A 5,012-nucleotide genomic window follows, 5' to 3' on the forward strand; every position below is an offset into this window, starting at 1 on the left:
TTCATAAAGTTAATCTATGCCTTTGAGTGGGCCTGTTTTTGTCTTTTTGCACCTAAAATGACATCCTTGGAATGTCAGTAATCTTTTTTTTCTGGAGCACAGCAGGAAACTACAGAATCCCTCATTATTATTCTTGTCCCTTGATTAACATCTCCATGTGAACTATTAAGTATCCTGCACCATCTATGTGAAAGAAGTACTTGTCTCTCCAATTTACTTTTATCCAATCCCAGATATTTCCCCACTTTGCTTCTCCCCCGCTTTTAATCTATCAACAATGGATTTCATGCAACTCTCCTCCTTTAATTCTATGTATAAAATAAACTGCAAACTGCCATTTCGCTGGAGCATTTTCTCAATCTGATGAGATTTTGCTTCCCGGCAATTATCCTCAGTTTGGCTCAAAGAAACTCTTAGAAACTTTCTCTTACGCTGGATGTTTTTCGTCGACAATGTTTATAGCTGCATTACTCATAATAGCCAAAAAGTAGAACCAACCCAAATGTCCATCAACTGATGAATGGCTAAACAAAAGGTGTATGTTCATAAAATTAGATATTATTCAAACATAAAAAAAGAATAGAGTTCTGACACATGCTACAACATAGATGAACCTTGGAAAGCTTATGCTAAGTAAAACAAGCCAGACAGCATACTGTATATCCCATTTACATTAAAAGCCATTTATACTAAAAAATAGGGCAATAGAGACAGAAAGCAGATTAATGTTTGCCTGGAATTAGGGGTGGGCACAAAGAATGTTTTTTGGGTTGATGAAATATTCTCTAATTGGATTTAGGTGATGGCGGTTGTACAACTCTATAAATTTGCTAAAAGTCATTAACTTGTACACTTAATGGGTGAATTTTATGGTATGTAAATTATACTTTGGTGAATCTGTAAAAGTAAAGGTTTATCATTAAAAAATCAATATGAGGGACCTTATGAAAATCAGAATATAAAAGGAAAAAAAGTAGTTTTCAAATTGAAAAGTTCAAATGAAGGGAATGAAAATATCGAAATAAGTGCATCTTCAGGCATTTAATCCTCATTTCAAGTCTATGTTTTTAAGATCTTCAATAATTGATATATAATAATCATATATTAGAATTTTTATGGTCAAAAAACCCTTATGAAATGTCACATTATGTGGTGACCAGATTTCTAATATTCTCATTCTTGTGTAATACAAAATATTAAGGAATTCCTCACTAGGCCTTATTACTATTATTATTATTATTATTATTATTATTTACCAATTCTATAAACTTCATTTCTTCCTTTATTTCCAAAATGTTATTATTTTTGAAAGTAACATTTTGAGTACCCTCACAATATAAAGGCTGCTACTTTCTTAGTGGGAAATGCTTCTTGTTATCCTCAGTAAAAATAGCAATTTGCCCTTGTTATCTTTTTTATTTTTTAGAAAGAAGGGCAAATCTTCAAATTTGTCAAGTTGCAATGGGTATATGTACACATGCATGATAAAAAATGGATTCACCATTGAGCCTCCACTTTTATTTGTACTTTAACAATAGTGATCATGGGCATATACTAGTTGCATATTTTATAACAATCAAAAAACTAACTTGCACTGAATAAGCACCATACTAAGTCCTTTCAATGATTCAATTAGTTAATTCTCATAGCTGACATGTATTGTGGACTTAACATATGCCAGACACTTTTGTAAACACATTTTATACATTTCTCTCATTTAATCCTCAAAGCATTCCCATGAGGGAGGTACTAATATTATCTCCGTCTGACAGATGAGAAAACCGAGGCACAATTAAGTAGCTTGCCCAAGACCACACAGCTAGTAATTGTAGAGCTGAGAGTAAAAATTCAGTAGTCTTGACCGCTGTTCAATGTTGCCTCCCACTATGTATTCAAGTTTCAGCTCACATTTCAAAATAATTGAAAATATTTTGATTTAATAAATCTATTTAAAAATCACTTTTCCTGTTGTTCTTCAGTACTCTGCACACCCACTGTGAGCTGATGGCTCAGTTTTATGGCCTGTAGTTACAAAGACATTAACCATGGCTTTAATTAAACATTTTTCTTTCTTTCGTATATTATCCTTTAAACATTCTTCTAGTAATTTCATCCTAGTTAAATAATTTAGTTCTCTGGAGAAACTCATCTCAGTTCCGTATTTTAAAAATGCAGTCTCCTCAAGACATTTTAGTCGATTCTCTAAAAATGTTTTAACATGAGGTAGAGCATTCTGATGAATTCAATATAATTATATTTAACCCCTGAATAGTTCCCAGTATTAATATGCTAACTACCATCTACTGATCTTGGAAATGTAGTCATCAAAGGCTGTTGTACTTTCCAGTGATGTGTCCGTCTTTCCTTCATAAGAGGAAGCACTGATTCAATTCAATGAGCCACGTAGATAATATTCTTTTCCTTTTCAAAGCACAGGTAAGTGGATGAGGTGTCTGCATGAATGTGTTGATGCCTTAGAGGAACAGAATATTACATTAGTATGTCCTTCACCTAGCACATGGTATGTGAAACTGTCTTCATGGATGATGAGGCTTTGAAAGATTCTGATTTGTAATCCATTGCTTTAACACCAAGTAATAGAATATTCAGGGAAGAGGTTCCCCATGGCATCATTTTATAATGACCCATATTTCAAGGAATACCTTTAAAGAGAAACACAGACAAGCAATAGACATTACTATGTGATACCACAGATAAAGGCCTCATTGAATTTTTGCCGTTTGCCATAGAAACTAGAGCTGTCAAACTCTTAGGCACCCCCTCATCTTCCAGGAGTGTGGAAGTTCCTTGAAAGCATTTGATTACACTCTGTTCAGTATCAAGAAGCAAATAACACAATGTGGAGTTTCAGGGTTTATTTGTTTTGTTTGCTGCTGCCTTGAATTATTTCTTAGAAAAATAGGGAAATCTTACCACAAACAGGGTCCTTCCCTTGTTTTCTATCACTAAGACACTTCAAGGTAAAAATGCCCTGAATTAAGGCCAGGTTTCAGAGGCATCTAGTTCCGTTTAACTTCTCCATACCATTTTTTTGTCTTAACCATGGACTAATAAAGCTAACAGCAACAATAACAACTACAATAGTTACAGTAAATTTGGAAAACACTCTGTTACAGACACTGCACTTAGTGTTTTAACACCTATTATTTCATTAAGGTTGATGTAATTACATCCACTTTAGAGTTGAAACATATTGGATTAATAACGAATGAATACAATATTCAAACCCAGACTGCTCTTCCAAAGCTGCACTCTCCTTTCCACATTAATGTTGCCTATTTCCCTCCTTACTACAAAAGAATGGGGTTTTGATTTTTAAGAGTCTCACTTGTCCCTTTTGATCTAAGTGACTGCTAGCAACATGTTCTAACAACACTCTGCAACTGTCTCTTCCTGTGGCCAGTGTAGTTCCATGGAATCCTAAATGCACACAGCTGTCATAGAAATGCCTCTCATACCTGAATCACAGACAGTAACAATTTTCAGGCACATTCATCCCTCCAGAAGAGATAACACAGGAATATATATTGGCCACATGCAAAGACACAGCATATGGTGAGAAACTGGAAGCACTACAGGCCATCCTTTTCCATTCCTAAATTACATCTGGGGAGACTGGCCTACAGCACCACCCAGCACTCGGCGTTGCTGCGTTGCTGCGTGTGGCCTGAATATTCAGCAACTTTAAAAGGTATTGCTAAATGTGCACTTCGCAGAGATAAACACTTAAGATAATTGAAAGCCTGAGAATGGATTTCCATAGTTTAAGAATACCTCTCATGCACAGTAATTGAAATGCAGAGTGAATCTGATGTGTTTGGGGATGCTGTACTTAAAATACAAGAGATGAGTTAGGATAATAGGAACTGAATTTCTTAACCATCTTATAAAATGCACAAGCAGGAGAATTCTAAGAGAATTTGAGCGTTCCAGAACTACCCCCAAAATTGTTTGTTAATCCAGGCAGACAGATTCACCCCAATGCCTGAATCACTTGCAGGTGATAAGTTAGGTTGCTCTGGTAGCATCGTTACCTTTCAAAGCCTATTCTGGACAATGTATTGCCTTCAAAATGAGCAGTAATGCATTAAATGCCCTCAGGTTGCAGCCTCATGGCTAAGCAAAGTAGAGGGTTGAGACAACTATTGCGTCAGAATAGTTTGACTAAAACCCTTTCCCCAAATTTATACTGAGAGCTAATTTAAAAGATTCAGAGACTGGCATTTGCAAGATTGTTGCCCTCTTATTTAATTTTTTTAACCTTGTTGACCCAGCTCAAGTGTTTACTTATTGCTAAGTTGTTATTCAGGAAAAGGGGAAAACAGCTTTCAATGGAAGGAATGAAGGAATGCCATAAAGTAACCAACCAAAAACAACTCTACAGAAGGGATAGCCTGGTGATGTTCCCTATTAATATTTCATTAATTATTATATTTATTATATATTATATAGCATAATTATATTATTTATTATATTATTATTTATTATAATTAATAATCTTTAATTATAATAACATTAATATTTTAATGTTGTGCTCAATAAGTTATAAATTCTAATTAGATTTAGGTTGGTCTGGAATCAAGGAATTATTTCATTTCACTCATCCTCAAGTTTTATACTACATGTGAATTTTCACACAAGCATAAAAATTAAAACATTACAAATATATGAAAGGAAAACATATTAGCAGGTTGTTAATATTCTATACTTTTTAAAGTCAGATTCTGACTATATCTTTGTTTATTTTACATTGTGGTATATTTCAATGTAAGTGTCAAAATGAAAAGGCAGAGTTTTAAGTCTTCCATGAGAAGATGACTTAAGAAAATTGACAGGTTATCTCAAAGATGGATTAGAATTTTTTTTTCCCTACCAACGTTTCCTTATGTTGCACAAAGGAGTTTTTATAAATTTGATCTTTGTTTAACCAAACAATTCTTTACCCAGGGATGAGTACGGAAACTAATTGCTGCTGTGCATCTCAGGATCTA

This window comes from Hipposideros armiger, unplaced genomic scaffold (assembly GCF_001890085.2).
Source record: "Hipposideros armiger isolate ML-2016 unplaced genomic scaffold, ASM189008v1 scaffold_323, whole genome shotgun sequence".
Lineage (NCBI taxonomy): Eukaryota > Metazoa > Chordata > Mammalia > Chiroptera > Hipposideridae > Hipposideros > Hipposideros armiger.